Raw genomic sequence first — 17,053 nt, 5'->3', positions numbered from 1 at the left:
CCGGCCCCGCCTGTTAGCCGCTCATGCCGCCGCGCGCTCGCACGCCCGCCCGCAGATCTAATCTCGGGCGTTGATCTGAGATCCAACGGCCGTAGGAGCCCGATACCCCTTCGCCCGCGCAACTTCTTAAAGAGACCCCCGGTTTTCTGCAAATTAACCCGCCGTCCCTGGAACTTCGCAGTTAGGTCCTCGGACCTTTTATTTAATCTAGAATAAGTATTTAAGGAGTATTTTTAATCCCTAATCTTGTAAAATTCATAACTTTGTCATATGAACTCCAAATTAGGTGCTTCAAATTGCAAAATGTTCATAATTTTTATCTACCTATTTAAACAATGTTTCCCTGCTGTTTTTATGTTCCAATTAATAGTTGATCATTAATGTAAAAGTAATGTTATTGGAACCCTATTTGATATAAAGTAAAGATAGTAGACTTTAATAAAAGTTGGAGCACCTAAGTTTATGGACTTAACACCATGTAATGATCTAACCCCACCACTGACACAGACCTGGTTAGTGGATAATGAATCACTTTGTATAATCACCTACCCTAGACCTAGGGAACACCAGATTGCCAATCCTTTTCTATTGTGAACTTGTGATCTCTCTACTGCATATGTTTGGTATATTGCTTTTGTTTGTTATTTCCCAAGTGCATAGAATGAATGATTACTTTACGTAGACAACGGGCAGTCTGTGTTTCTCGAGGAAGTTGCAGAAGAAGTCCCTGAGCAGCAATTTGGTGAAGGCAAGTGTCCTCTGACCCATTATGTCCTATTCACTTATAATTCACTATCCCGCATTACTTAATTGAAACCTAAGGATTGACTAGCTTTATATTTACCTTATCCTTGATGACCTTTTGGGTTATTATGGTTAGCATTTTTCTATTGCCTTAACTTAATCAATGAACATGATGTGACTATTTATGATACGATACTGTTATCCTGATGATATTGATGATCTTGTGATACTCTAGGGGGCTCAGGCTGTTTCCTGAGTACCTCTCCGTAAGGACCTGTTCGTTGAGAGACCACCCGGGATAACAGTGCAACCATGAGAGTGAAATGGGATGCCCTTAGCTAATTAATTAGAGGAACTAGAGGTGTAGTTGCTTCACCGTCGTGCCGTCAATGGGGTCCAGGCACAGTGCTTGCTCTGCCGAGGCTGAGTGCCGAGGTTCTTTCGTTTTGCTTTTGTTAGTCACCCTCCTGCGGGGAGAGGTACTGTGTTTATCAAACTGGAGAAACCTAACAGGCGGCTATGACCTCTAGGGAATCTTTGTAACAGCTACGTAGTGATACCCTGCCAGGCCACCTAGGTAGTGGTCAATGGAGAGTAGCTCTCTCCGGGCAGAAAGGGAATCATGACTCGTGGGTAAAGTGTGCGACCTCTGCAGAGGGTAGTGAAACTGATATATCAGTCATGCTCACGGTTAAGAGCAGCCTTGGGATCCTCTTTGATTAGAGATACTCCGGATACACTTCAGATGATGACTCTAATGATGATGGTTAATGTTGGTGACTTTAATTATGTATTTTAGTATTTCCTCTCTGAGGAGGTACTTTTGGGTCTATAACTTGGGCTTGATGATCAAATCTGGCTTCTACTAACAATAAATACTTGACCAACTAAAAGCAACTGCTTGAGCCTAACCCCACATAAAGCTAGTCCACTTCAGCCAAACAGGGCATTTGCTGAGTACGTTGATGTGTACTCATCCTTGCTTTACCACAAAACACCAGGTTGTCCACATTGTAACCACTGCTCAGGAGAAGACGAAGCCGTGGAAGGAGACTTCCAGGGGTTCCAAGACTACGACGAATTCTAGGTGTGGGTTGGCGGCAACCCCCAGTCAGCTGCCTGTGAAGGCCTTATCTTTACTGCATTTCGCTTAGCACTTTGATTTATCAGTTAAGTTGATGACTATGTGGATGTCTCTGACTCTGTGATGTAATAAGTTAATACTCTTTTCTGTTATTATTCGAGCACTGTGCGATGATGTTCATTTATGTAATCGCTGTGTACGTGAGTTCTGATCCTGGCACGTACATAGTTCGCATTCGGTTTGCCTTCTGAAACCGGGTGTGACAGAAGAAAAGGAAGAGCGGGATCAGGACACACGAAGGAGGAGCCAGGACGAAGATATCCTAATATACTTACCCACTCCGGGCCATGATTAATCGTGCCTGTGGGGAGGTCTCTCGAGCCTCGATCCCCGAAGGTACCACCGAGGTCAGCCCCGCAGCCGGCTTCGGCACCATCCTTGCCTTGGGCGCCCGAGGCACCAGAGGGACGGACTGCCCAGGCGCAGCCACGACGACCCGAGGATCACCCTCCTGCGCAGTCGGCACGGGCAACGGTTCTTGGGGAACAGGCGGCTCGGCCTGACTCCCTGGGGTCACCTCAACTACCTCGGCCAAGGGGTCAAGTACCCCCTCGGCCTGGCCCCATTCTTCGGACCGGGACCCCGATGTCCCAGCCCCGGATACCGACGGCGCCAGCTCGCTCGGGGGCTGGCTCGACGACCCCTGGCCCAGCCTCAGATCCGGGCTGAGGCCGAGGCGGGCAGCCATGTCGTCGTCTTCATCATCGTCTTCATCGTCGTCGTCATCAGGCGTCTCCGGCGACGGCTCCCTCGGGAGCCCATCCCTCTCCTGCCGACGACGACGCCTTTCCAAGGCGTCCCGAGCCCGCATCCGCTCGTGGGCCCGAGCCTTCTTCGCGTCCTTCTTCTCCTTCCTCTTCTCCGCTGCGACCCTCCGCGCAGCTCGGTCCATCGCGTCCTCCGGGACCGGTGGCAGGGAAGGCTTGTGAAACCCCACCTCCTGGAGACGGACGAAAAGTCTCGGCTATGAGAACCAAGGGCAATCCGACACAAGAAGGAAGGAGGAGCGGACACTCACCAGGGACACACACCCGCGATCGGGACGCATCGAGAGCTGGGAAAAGGCACCGGCGTCTAACTTCCCTACCGTGCCGGCTACCCGCCTGTGGAGGTCGTCGGCGGGAAGGGGGTCCGAGGACATCTGCAAACCCTCCAAGTCGACCCCCGGCGTCATCTCCAAAAGCGGCAGCCGCCGCTCCATCAAGGGGAGCACCCTCTGGCGATGAATGGCGGCAACCACCCCCGTGGCGGTGAGCCCTCCTTCTCGTAGCTCCTCCAAGGCCTTCAAAAGGGGCTGGAGATTCTTCTGTCTCTCGCGCGAGGCCCCGTAGCGCCAGTTATCGCCAACGGCGGTCACCACTCGTTGAGAAAACGACGGGAGCCTCCCGTCGTCATTTCGGAGATAAAACCACCGGCGCTTCCACCCTTTGTTCGAAGACGCGAGGATGGCAGGGATGTACTGCAGCGCCCACGCCTGCCTCAACTAGAGGATGCAGCCACCGGCCCGCACCGCCACGCGAACTCTTCTTTCCCCCGTCGACGAGGCAAAAAGCTCCGCGGAGAAGTGATGGGTCCACAGGTCCCAGTGGGGGGCAATCCCCAAATATCCTTCGCAAACCGCCGCAAAGATGGCTGCTTGCGAGATGGAGTTGGGACTGAGATTGTGTAGCTCCACCCCGTAGACATGCAGAATCGCCCGCATAAAACGGCTTGCCGGCACTCTGAACCCCCGCTCGTGAAAGGAGACGAAGCTCAGCACATACCCCGGCGGCGGGGACGGGGCGGCTCCGCTCGGAGGGGCCATCCACTCTGGCTGCGAGTCACCGGAGAGAGGGCGAAGCAAACCATCAGCAACAAGGGCCTCTAGATCATCCGTCGTGACGGTGGAGAAAGGCCACGGGTCACGCGGCGAAACAACGGTCACCCGGTCGGCCATCACCAAGCAGAAGAGGTGGCGGCGGAGAGGACGAGGTGCGCGGTTTCCTTTCTCTAGCTATTCTCTCGGGTTGCGAAAACCTAAGTGGGAGGCGAGTAGCAGAGTAAAGAACCGTCACCGGTCCGTCTCCCGAATATATAAAGGCCCAGGCGAGACCGGTTCAACACTTCGCCCAAACCCGCCACGAGATTCAAAACTCAAAGCGAGACGCCCGTTCCTCGAACGGCTCGCGCACGCACAATGGCTGCCCCGCGAACCACTCGTCCCGACGCATTAACTCTGCGGCAGGACAGGCGGCACCTTTGGCAGGCGACGCTTCACCTCCGCCATGATGACCGCGTCAAAAAAGGTGCACCACGTCATTCGAATTTGTATCCTTTTCCACTTCCTCTTTCTCTCTCTTGCTACAGGGACCGGGAAAGGGGATACTTCGAAAGGGATCCTTCTCCGCGAAGGAAGCGGGCCCCGAGCCCCCCTACTGATCAGAGGTTCGAAGGCTGGCCCCTCAGAAGGGTTCAACAGCCGCCTCAGAGCACTCAGGCTCCGCGCCCACTACTGGTTAGAGGTTCGAAGGCTGGCCCCTCGGAAGGGTTCAACGGCTGCCTCAGGCCACTCGGGCTCCACGCCCACTACTGATCAGGGGTTCGTAGGCTGGCCCCCGAAGGGTTCGACAGCCGCCTCAGAGCACGCAGAGCGAGGGATGACCCTGGGTACGTTCGATACATAACCAAGGCTCGGGCTACGCTCCCGAGGTACCCAAGGACATTTCCGAGACCGACGGGAACGATTTTGTAACGGAATCCCACCAGAGGGAGGCATCGAGCCCTCGGACCCCGTCAAAAGGGGACCGGGTCCTGCGAATCACCCGCAGGTACTTTTGGAGCGCGCCTCCGGGCCACTAGCCGACCCCTAACGAATGGGGCACGGGCGTCCACTCGGATCACCAGCTAGCAACTCACTGGAGACACCATGTTTGGCGCCCTCCGAGGGCAACATGGCGCTTTCCCCCCCTCCTCCTTGCGGAAAGGTGACGCAGGGGCGTATGAAAAAAGCCAAGTCTGTCCTTGACCGTCCTCTCGCTCTGTGCGGAGGCTCGAGGGCTGCTCTCGCAAACCCGGCTCCGGCCAAACCGTTGACAGCGTCAACATACCAGCCCGAGAACTTGGGACTCGACTATGCACCCGGGCTACGGCCAGTTCGCATGAGGGAACAACCAGACCGGCCGAAGCATCACGAAATGCGCTAAGACCTCGAAGGAGTCAAACCACTCCTCCGAGGCCTCAAGGGCTACACCCGGCGGGTGCGCTCGCGCGCACCCACCGGAACGAAACGCAACCGAGAAAGGCCGGTCCCCTTGCAAAAAAGTGCGACAAAAGCCTCCAAGCGAGTATCAACACTCCCTTCGAGGCTCGGGGGCTACTGTCGGGGACCATAATTAGGGGTACCCCCAAGACTCCTAATCTCAGCTGGTAACCCCCATCAGCACAAAGCTGCAAAGGCCTGATGGGCGCGATTAAGATCAAGGCTCAGTCCACTCAAGGGACACGATCTCGCCTCGCCCGAGCCCAGCCTCGGGCAAAGGCAGCCGACCCCAGAGGATTCACGTCTCGCCCAAGGGCCCCCTCAAGCAACGGACACACCTTCGGCTCGCCCGAGGCCCAGTCTTCGTAGAGAAGCAACCTTGGCCAGATCGCCACGCCAATCGACCGTATCGCAGGAGCATTTAATGCAAGGATCTCCTGACACCTTATCCTGACGCGCGCTCTTCAGTCGATAGAGCCGAAGTGACCGCAGTCACTTCGCCGCTCCACTGACCGACCTGACAGGAAAACAACGCCGCCTGCGTCGCTCCGACTGCTGTGCCACTCGACAGAGTGAGGCTGACAGCAACTAAGTCCAGCCTCGGGCGCCATAGGAAGCTCCGCCTAGCCCGACCCCAGGGCTCGGGCTCAACCTCAACGCTGGACGACGAACTCTGCCTCGCCCGACCCCAGGGCTCGGACACAGCCTCGGCCTCGGAAGACGGTCTCCGCCTCACCCGACCCAGGGCTCAGACTCAACCTCGACCTTGGAAGACAGACTCCGCCTCGCCCGACCCCAGGGGTCGGACTCAGCCTCGACCTCGGAAGACGGACTCGACCTCGACCTCGGAGGAGCCTCCGCCTCGCCCGACCTAGGGCTCGGACCGACCACGTCACAGGGGGCCATCATTACCCTACCCCTAGCTAGCTCAGGCTATGGGGAACAAGACCGGCGTCCCATCTGGCTCGCCCCGGTAAACAAATAATGATGGCGCCCCGCGTGCTCCATGACGACGGCGACTCTCATCCCCTTACGGAAGCAAGGAGACGTCAGCAAGGATTCGACAGCCCCGACAGCTGTCCTTCCGCAGGGCTCCAGCTCTCCTCCGACGGCCACAACATCACATGAACAGGGTGCCAAAACCTCTCCGACTGCCACGACGGCATGTACTTAGGGCTCTAGCTCCTCTCTGCTAGACACGTTAGCACACTGCTACACCCCCCATTGTACACCTGGACCCTCTCCTTACGCCTATAAAAGGAAGGTCCAGGGCTCTCGTACAAGAAGGTTGGCCGCGCGGGAGAACGGACCGACGCATAAGGCTCTCGCTCTCTCCCACGCGAACGCTTGTAACCCCCTACTGCAAGCGCATCCATCCACCCTGGGCGCAGGACAACACGAAGGCCGCGGGTTTCCCCTTTACTGTTCTCCCCCCTTTGTGTCCCGTCTCGCGCCGACCCATCTGGGCTGGGACACGCAGCGACAATTTACTCGTCGGTCCAGGGACCCCCCGGGGTCGAAACGCCGACACTATGCAATCATATGTAGAGAAGTCTGCATCATACAATTTAGCAAGCTCAATTAACTTAACTCCATCAAAATTGGCAAAAGAATTTCTTGGATCAATGCAGGCAATGCATCTCAATAATTGGGTAGATCTTTCACGAAAACGGTTGTTCAACTCCACAATAAGTTGGTCAAGCACCACATTAAATATTTCATGTTTCAAGTGATGATGGTAAGTTATCAACTGACCTCCACGACCTCTTGAGCGACCTCTAGCAGTGGTTGTATCCAACATGTTTGGCACAATGATATTATATTGAATACAAAACGATTTTGTATCCTCAAAGAGATCTTCCCATCCATGTTGTCTAATTTCATCAATTTGTTGCAATGTGGCACCAATCAGTCCTATGGCATGAACAATATTTTGATCTTTCTTTTGCAAGCATTGGGATAAATCATTAGTCTTACCCAATAATTTGATAACAAAATGCATAATAAGCACAAACTCAAAAGTCTCCATTTGTTTTAGCAAACCAGATGCAGTAGTTCATTGGTAACACTATACTCTAACCAATTATGGTTCTTGAACCATGAATCATGAAAACTTCTTTGTCGGTCTCCCATCTTTTTTTAGGATATATATGGCCAATTGGTTGGCATGGACCCTGTAACAAATACTCTCTTCTAACAGCATCTCTGATGTTAACATCGTATTCATCAATTGGTTTTCTAAGCCTAGGATCAGCAACTATATCGAATACCTGCTCAGAAGGTGGAACTTCTTGCTTTTGTTCATGTGAAGTTGGATTTACTACTGCCTCAACAATAGCCTCCTCGGTTGCAATTTCTTGGGCTTGATTGTTACTGGTTCCGGTTTCCACTGTTGGTTGAGAATTGAGGTTTGATCTTGGCTGCACATTAGGCACGACAGGTGTGAGAGCTGGAGAAAAAAAATGATTGCAATGTTCTATGCCTCTTCTTCATTTTGATTGTTACTGCCTTACACTCTGAGGTGAACCCGAGATCACAATCACCCACACGGAACTAAAAATTTAACTCGTCGGCTGTTCCTTGCACACAAACAGCGGGAAGCACGGTTAGCACAAGGCACGAGTAGTCCGGGTTTGGAGCGAAGAAAGCGAAGCCGAGCGAGCCGCGAGGAGCTACATACCTACAGTATGCAGGCTGCAGGGACTGGGCTGGGGCGCGGCGGAGTCGCGGAGAGGCGCCCAGTTGCCAGGCGCGCGCGGCGGACTGGGCTGGGGCGCTGGGCGAGCGCTCGGCGGCGGACTGGGGCGCAACGCGCGTCGGACGGGAGTACGGGACGCGGCGTGCGGCGAACTAGGGTTCGCGCCGTCAGTCGTCACGGTCACACCTCACGCGCTCAGCGTTCTGCTGTGGCCCGGGATCTTCTAAAAAAATAAATGGGCCTGCGCCCCGGGCCGTGGCCCAGGCGGCCATGGGCCTGGGTCCGCCTCTGTATATAGATACAAGTTGTACACAATATTTACTTTAATGTGTAAGCTATAATACTTTGCATCTCTACAAGATTCCATGGCTGTAGTGTTTACCGAATCCTGCATGTAGTGGTGGATGCCTAGGAAATTTCACCCGCTGTAACTACATAAATTTTCAAAATATGTTCACACAATTATCTCATCTGAAGTTCCAAAAAATGGAAATAATCATAAGCTGCAGATGGAAGACAAATAATTAATGCCTTAGTGGTCTGGAGAACTGCAGGAGATTCAATGCAGAGAGCTAATTCTTCAAATGGCATAGACACAACTGATCGCTGATTTATCCCCAGTGCATCATAGGCCCTAGCCAATACTAATATTGTTTTCCTAGAAGTTCTGAATCTTCTCCAGCATCTGTGTAGTATACCATGTTTGTAACTTGATCTGGTCCTGAGACACTTGTGCCAACGACTTCATCGAGAGGTCCATCTTCGCCTGTAAGTATTGCACCAATTTGTCGCTCTCCAACTACCTGCTCTCCATTTGACCCAGTTTACTAGCCAATAACCCGATCCCATCCATATTCTGCGATAACTCCTTGAGAGTTGTGGATGAACAATCCAGCGCCCCTTGAAACTTCTCGGTCAGCCTCTTCTCCACTTCATGGCGGCCACCAACTGACGAGCCTGTGCTGTTGACTTGCTAGGCGCTGTGACGATAACTCCTGAACACCCAGTCTGCGCCGCCTAAGCCGAGCACCAACGATGCGGTGACGAGCCTCTGATACCAGTTTGTCACACCCGGCGGAGGATTCCGGCGATCGTCGGAATCATAGGAACGAGAGGAAGAGCTGAGAAGGAAGAAGAACAGATAAGATAGATTGGGAGGTATGTGTCTATATTATTCATTTCATAGTTCATATGGGTGCACTGAAGAGTATTTATACACCCAATACATGGGCCTCAATATAGACAATGGCCACATATGGCCCAAGAATCCACAATAAACTCCCGCCTCCTAGCTGAGCACGCGCCGGCAACAGTTCTCTGCACACCCGGCGCACTTCATGTCTTGGCCAAGACTTGGGTCATGACAACTTTCTCATTCCCCCCATCCCCCACGTTTAACACCCCCTGCAGAGGCGGCGACTGCGGTTCATCGCTGAGCCAAACCAAATTTAAGATGCAGAGAACAAATAAACATATTTGTGCGAGCAAAATCTTTTTTCTAGGATTTCTCGAGTTTTTTATGAATAATATGTATATTCCTTGCGATACGATTCCCACATTTTCTGATAACATGTCACCATTATGCAAATCACAAATATGAACCTTTCCTTCTATGTGCTAGATGTTGTTCGAGAAATGTTTTTATGCAGTTTCACGAATTAGACATACATTTACTTTTTACATACACAACTTCATTATTTAGTTTATTTGTTGCAACCTTTTTTATAGAACCAACATTAGGTTATTCTAGTTAATTTACTGCTATAAAGGTCACTAATTACAAAATGTCAACGTATTTCTCTACTATACTTAAAGCACCAGTTTCAACAGTCGTCATGCGTCATGTTTTTTACAAAAACACCCCTATACTTCTTTCAATCTCGATCCCCCAGCCCGACCCCGACCCCGCCATCCCCGTCCCCGCGCCCAGAAATCCGCCGCGACATCCCCGTCCCCGAGCGCCGACGCCCCATCCCCGAGCCCGACCACCCGCCGTCGCACAAGTCGGCACTGGCCGCGGCACAATGCGTCGTGCACTGTTCCCGGAAACCACCACCGAACCCGTGTGCGCCATCCCCGGAACCGCCGCCGAACCCCGCCAGCCGCGCGTCCCCCTCGATCCGCACCTGCCGCCGCACAATCCGGTATCCCAAGCCTGAGCCCTAGCCCTCGCGCGGTCGCGCCTCCCTGCTTTGCGACGATTGCGCTCTCGCGCCCCCCTTTCGGGCGCTTTGTCGCAGCCGCGGCTGTGGCCGCCACATGGCTCCTTCCTCTCGGGTATTCGTCCTCACGATGTCGCGTCTCCCCGCTCCGCTGTGGTTGTGCTCTCGCGGCCCTTGTCGGGTGCTCCGTCGTTGCCGCGGCTACGTCATCCACAGGGGACCACTGGGGCGCCGACCACCAGCACTACCACGGAGGACGCGCGGGAATGCCAGAGGCCGGACCCACTGTGTTGGCGCGCAGTGTTAGTGCGGCGTGGTCGTGGTGTCGTGGCGGGAGCGACGAGTGCTCGCGTTCGTGTCCGTGGCCGCCGATGTCGACACGCTGTGGTAGGTAATCACCGACTACAAGCGCCTCGCTGACTCAATCCCTAACCTCGTCTAGAGGTCCACATTTTTTTGTCTCGATCTGTCGCGTCTCAACTGTTGATTGCACTGACGGCTGCCTTCTGAAGGTGTCTGATTCGGGTGGTTCCGCTCGTGCTTCGCTTGTAGTGGGATGATTTCGTGTCCGCATGAAGGGTGGATATGGCTGGAGCAGAGATGCCTGCAATGGGCAACACGCGTTGTATTGGCACAATGGATGCTGATTCAGTTATTTAAAATTCAGATCCCATAGTTTGATAAGGTAGTTTCTTGCTTGGTAAGTTAGTTTGATGTCAACTCCAATAATATTTTTCTCCAATACCCTGTTGATAGGTCTGTCATATGTCCTACTTGGTTAAAGCTTTCCATTCTATGCTTCGTTTAGGAGCAATACATGCATGGACGTCATTAGATTGGGGTGGTGAGCTATATGATGGTGAATCAAATGAACTTCAGAACATTGGCCTTCAGTTAAGAGATGCCTACTCACTGCCTGCAAATCGGTGTGCAGATCTTTTAGGGAGTCAGCGGCCTTGCAATACTCCTCTGCAACCATAAGAAATTTTGTGTGCTACAGATTTAGTACTGGTGAGTATTAGGTTTATAGAGTTGATGGATATTCTGATAGCTGATAACATTGGTGGAACATTCATCACAGATGAATCCCTCTATGCAGTTCCAAACAGCTGCACAAATCTTAAGGTGTGCCTCTCTTATTTGTTGCTCAATTTCAAGCACTTTAGTTAGTGGTGCTTGCAAACAGCAATTGCACTAGCAGACGTGATGCTTTCATTCTCTGTGAGATTGTTTTCAGAGAGAGGCAGGAACAACAGTGGTCGTTGTTGCTGCACAAACAAAGGCTATTGCTGGTAACTTTTACTTGTTATATTATTTAAGCATATTATATAGACCAGACATTTGCTACTTTGCTTTCTGATCATATTATGTTTTTGATTTATTCCTGCATCTGTTCAATATAAATTTGATATGCATATGCTCTTTCATTTCTTTTTACATTAAATAGTAAAAATTATGGTGGCGAGGTTGATGTCTGTGTGTGTGAATCAGACACAAAAATAAATCTAAAGCTATTGCCATTTAAAAAAAAACAACATTACACATGATACATATATTTATACCTAACAATTTTTCAATACTTCAATCTTTCAGTTTCGGCTCGTCAATTTCTTTACTTTCATTAGGATAGTCGTTACTGATGGTGCATTTTCCACCATTATGCCCTTCATATTCCATCAACGTGAGATAAGTTTCATTAAAATTTAAGCAATGGTGTCGAGAAGGCCATTTAGGCTCTAAACAGTCGCGGCGATATACTCTTTCTTCAGACACTGACTTTGACATGGCGAGATAGTGGGATATTTAGGGTGAATGGTTGTAGACAGTCTCAGGAAAATGGTTATAAGATGAAACATTCAGGCCATAAAAATCAAATAGCCTTTCCTCGATCCTTCCATCCTCTATGGTGCATTTCAAATCAAATAACCTAGTGACTGTTATAGAAATTAATCTGCAACTTAGTGTTGTTTCTTGACAGTACTCTGACAAGATAGTGGTAAAAATGTCCACTATGTAAAAAAATTGCTCTCAAATGTTCTGGCCACCATGCACTCCGTATCCAAATGTCTAAGTTGGAGTGTTGAACATCCCATTTTTTCTTCATATTAACATTTGGCTTGTCGTGGCAATGGATTTGCAAAAGCAACAAACTGACTTGGTTATTGAAAAAGAACTCTTTTATACTTAAATGTTTGTTGGCCACTCAATCGTCCAATGGTGCACAAGCGCTGCTTTTGGCAAAGGAGAATTATTGGTGAAAAAGTGAATTGGCACGTTTTTGTCAAGTCAATTCTTACTCTTTTTTTGTAACCGTATGTTTTTGTAGATTCACTAAAATGGTGATCAGCTATGTGCACCTCCACTAGATAAATTCTTACGGTTTGCGTATTTCACTCCTTCAAAGATAGTCTATTGGATAAAGCTAAATTAGTAGTCATTTCCTTATACTTGCACATGTTAGGGTCAATTTCATATTAGATATATTCCTTCAGGTACTTTTTATTTGTTTGCACCTGAAAATGGCTAAACATCACTTTCTGCTTGATGTTTAGTATTAGATTGATTAGCATTGCTGTGCATTTCTCATTGGGTTATTGAAAACCACATTTAATTTATTGTGTGCCCTTAATGGTAGGGAAATAGATCAGTGTGCACAACTTTTTGCAGTAAAGTGTTCCATTGTAGTATGTAGGAATTAAAATTTCCTTTTTCTATATATAAAAACACGATTTCATGCAATTTTTTTCTCTCTATGGTACAAGATACGTGACGATGTGGCATTTGCAATACACATGGTGAGAAAGGATACAGTTAGTTGGTCTGTCAACTCTACTTGATGAATGACAACAATTCTTTCATTTGTTGAAATTCTCACCTTGTTAAGTTCATAGTTCTGATTTCATGGTTCATATATGGATACACACCAATACAGGTTTGTTGTGACATTATGATAAAGTTGTACATGTTTTGTTGTCTCCTTTCCCTATGCTATTTCAACTGTAATAAACAAGTTGTATTTGAAAAGATTTCATTTCACATCACTATGGTACAATACATAATAGATGAGAGAACTAATCTCTTTTGGTTTTCTTTCTTTCTGAGAGATAAATTGTATACATCTTATGCCAAACTTCCAAGAGCTTAATAGATGTACCACTCGAGGTTTTCTGATTCATTTTAGATTTCAACTAATCATACTACTTGTCACTCAAGTCATGGACAGTTTGCATGCGGATTTGACTGAATCAATGATAAAAGGTTTAGGGTTTGGCATTGTTACTTATCTAACTACTATTCCATGTCATTTTTCTTTCATGTTTCTATATCTCTTGTATGCTCTAGATATATTATGCACTAACATTTTATTAAATGATAATCTATGTCCCGTTGCAACGCACGGGTAACTAACTAGTATGTATATATGTGAACGTTGTATGATGTTTACAATATTCTAAGCATACATTATTTCTTGTCTATTTATATCCACTCATTCAAATGCCTTTTTCATGTCTTTTTTGGTTAATCATTTTTCACATCATTTTTTCTATATATTAGCAATGATCATTTTTGGTATTCATAAAACTTAAAGATGAAGGCTGTTGACCGGCCACCAGATAATCCAAAACGTATCACAATTGAATCAAGTCAAGAAGTTTTCAGCGTTGATATATCACGGACTGTTACAGATTTGGAAACTCAAAACACAACATCGCAGCAACCAACGGATGTCACTTCCACCCATACTAGATAGCAGATTGTCTGGTCAGCTGGTATTCACATAAGCACAAAGAGATCATCAGGTCGAGGGAATAAACCATAGGACGACACGTCAAACGCCAACAACGACGATGACTTCATGCCTTCTCCAAAAGAGAAGCATCACGTCACATTTGTTGACTTGCCACAGCCCGCACCGACTCCCCTAAGAGCAAGGCCCAAGTCACCCACTCCCCAAAGACCCGGTCCCCATCGTGACCCACCCCACGTAGCAAAAGCAGACAATGCTTGCTATAAAAAAGACGCATGTTGTTCAAAAAGCAAAAAACACAGGTTCACATGAAAAACACATCACAAGTTTGTACTGTTGAAATACTTTTATGCAGAACTCTGCAGCATTTTATAATATATTGTTTCTGCAACCGAATGTCAACTATAGACATAAAAGATACATTATTTATGCAAATAATTGTTTGTTCTATGCTAGCTAATATATTTATACAGTTTATTCCTACAACAGAACCATTTTTCTATGTAACTATGGTCACGTAACTATGTTATAGGCTGATAGGCATCAATCTTTTTTACACCTTAAGTTACAACATATGGCTTGCACTTAAACATACATGGTGTACTACACAGATTTACTGATTTTTCAACTTATGTATTCAGTATTTTGTCACTAACATTAGTCTAACACATTTTAACACCATTTTCAATAGAGGTTAAATGTTAGCTGCAATCCGTACGATGTTCTTGTTACTATTTGGATAATGAATGACAGGCAACGCCAGGTTGTGGCTACGAGAAGATTACATAGCATCTTGGAGATGGTAACAGATGGGCTTAAGAGCAGGTCACTAATCAAATGGCTAATGGACTAACTTAACTTGAATGACATGACAATATGTCCAGGCCCAGGCAAAAAGTTAAAGATCACACGCGAGATAGATTATAGGTGAAATTCATATAGCATCATAGACCATGCAACTTCAAATTCAGTCGGAGTCAACGGATGATGGATTATAGACTGAAACCTTGTTTTGAAATCTTGCTCTACAAACCTTGCGTACAACTCATTCAGAAACGGCATAAATCTGTTCTACACATGCCATAACACAACCTATGTATTGTGGCAGGGAAGACCTTCCATAGTACAATTGGCATTACATGATCTTGATCTACAACAACACAGATGACCATTTATGAAGAAATTAAATGTACATTTTTGTGTGTTACATAATTTGTATCATGCATAGATTGTATAAAAACTATACATAAACGGATGGTACAATGAACTTATATATAACTTACCTGTTAGTATAACTCATGGTTCATCGCTGCCCATGCACGTTTTAAACGCATTAAACGCCCACTCGAACATCTCCACTGCTTCATCACATAGCAATGCAAAACCAAACATTGTGCACTATAGATGATTGTTAGCCCCAACAAACTGCCAAGTGATTTATCGTATAGTTTATGGGTCGTATCAAAGGTGACGACATCTCTAAAATCAATGTATTCCCTTGCATACTAGCATGTGACCAATAGATACTAACTATCTTCACATCTCCGTCCACATGAAAGTCACAAAAAACTGTGGATTTTGTTTTTTGCATGTCATAAAGAAAGTCTGTTGGGGACTTGTTCTCGAATGCTATGAATTAAGAACAAGGCAACATAAAATGTTAAATATTAATGCCCTTCGTCCGCTGAAGCATTATTTCCCCAAGGATTTAATGAACTTCGGACGAAGATTATAATGACACAATTACGAAGGTTGTATCTTCGTAATTGAACTCTCAGAGATAATATAAAATAACACGAAACATAAGGCATTAAAGACAAGTAAATTAAAAGTAAACAACATCATTTACATATTATATAAACTTGATGTATTCAAATATAATGTTTAGATACATTTATACCTCTGCCTTGGCAAGGAATAATTTCCGAGTGATGTGATTGCAATTACAGGAATCCGTGAACAGTAAAGAAACACTGTTCAATATTTATAGGCACAGGACACAGCCTGTGAGCAATTACAATCATACCCCTCATAAAAGTTTACAACAACGAATCAAACTCTTATGGACTAAAAGGTCATTCTATCTTTAAGTCGGTTTGTAATTCCGAAGCTTCATGAACGGCACCCTTCGGCATCACGTACAGACAGCTTCAGCCGAAGCTGTTTCTTCCTACAGGACCTTCGGCGACGAAGCATGGTCCCAACAATAGCCCCTTCGCGGTGCTAGATCATTTTTCGTAACGAGCTTGATCCGTGAAAAAAGTCTCTTAGGCTTCAGGAAGCCGAAGGTCCGAAAAACACCTTCCCTAAGCTCGTTGTCGAGAAACGATACAACTTCCGAGCGCGTAGCGGTCCCACCATGCAGGTTCGCTATTTTGGTCTTTGCGGCCCACCGCGCAGCGGGTGTGAGCAGCTGTTTGCCTGGTGTAAAAATCCTGACGATTCACCTTCTTACCTGCAGCACTATATAAACAGATAGGTAGGTGTGAAGTTACCACAGCATTCATTGCTATTGCACTGTTTTGCTGCCAAAAATTTTAACCATAGCCGAAGCTTGACTATCGCATTCAGACGAAGCTCCAGTTTAGTGCCTACTTCGTCAGAAGAAAAGCTTCGGGAGAAAAGGTTATTTAATTCCCAAGAAATCTTTCAAGAAATTCAAAATTAAATGGCCAGAGTGCGCTCTACTGCTAGAGTTGAGCGTGAGGGAGACGAAGCCGAAGGTGCGGAGACTGTTCCTATCTCCGAAGCAATGCAGCGATCCGGATTGGTGACCTCGGAAAGAATCCCCACTGCCGAAACAGAACAAGCTGCTGCCGAAACAGAACAAGGAGATATTGAGGAAGCTGATTCTGATGGTGATTACCATATCGCAGTACCGAGCAAGCCTAGCCATTTGGACTTCGGGAAGTCAACTATCTCGAAGGCTGATTTTTCCAAAATGGTGAAGTCGGGCTATTTCAGTGAAGATGAGAAGATGCTGATTCGCTTCGGGGGAGAGGAAACTACCCCGAAGCCAGAAAAGGATGAAATAGTCATTTTCAAGAGTTTTCTAAAAGCTGGGTTGAGGTTTCCTTTAAATAGAATGATTTCTGATGTGCTGCAAAAGTTTGGGATCTATTTTCACCAACTGACTCCTAACGCCATTGTCAGGCTTAGCGTTTATATTTGGGCTCTCCGAAGCCAGGCGGTGGAGCCGTTTGTCGACAGCTTCTGTCGAGTACATGAGCTGCATTACCAGACTAAGGCCAGAAAGGATGGGTTGCATGAAAATTTTGGTTGTTATAATTTTGCCTATCGGAAAACCACAAAATTTCCT

This window comes from Zea mays, chromosome 7 (genome assembly GCF_902167145.1).
Source record: "Zea mays cultivar B73 chromosome 7, Zm-B73-REFERENCE-NAM-5.0, whole genome shotgun sequence".
NCBI lineage: Eukaryota > Viridiplantae > Streptophyta > Magnoliopsida > Poales > Poaceae > Zea > Zea mays.
This window is presented reverse-complemented; position numbering follows the sequence as displayed.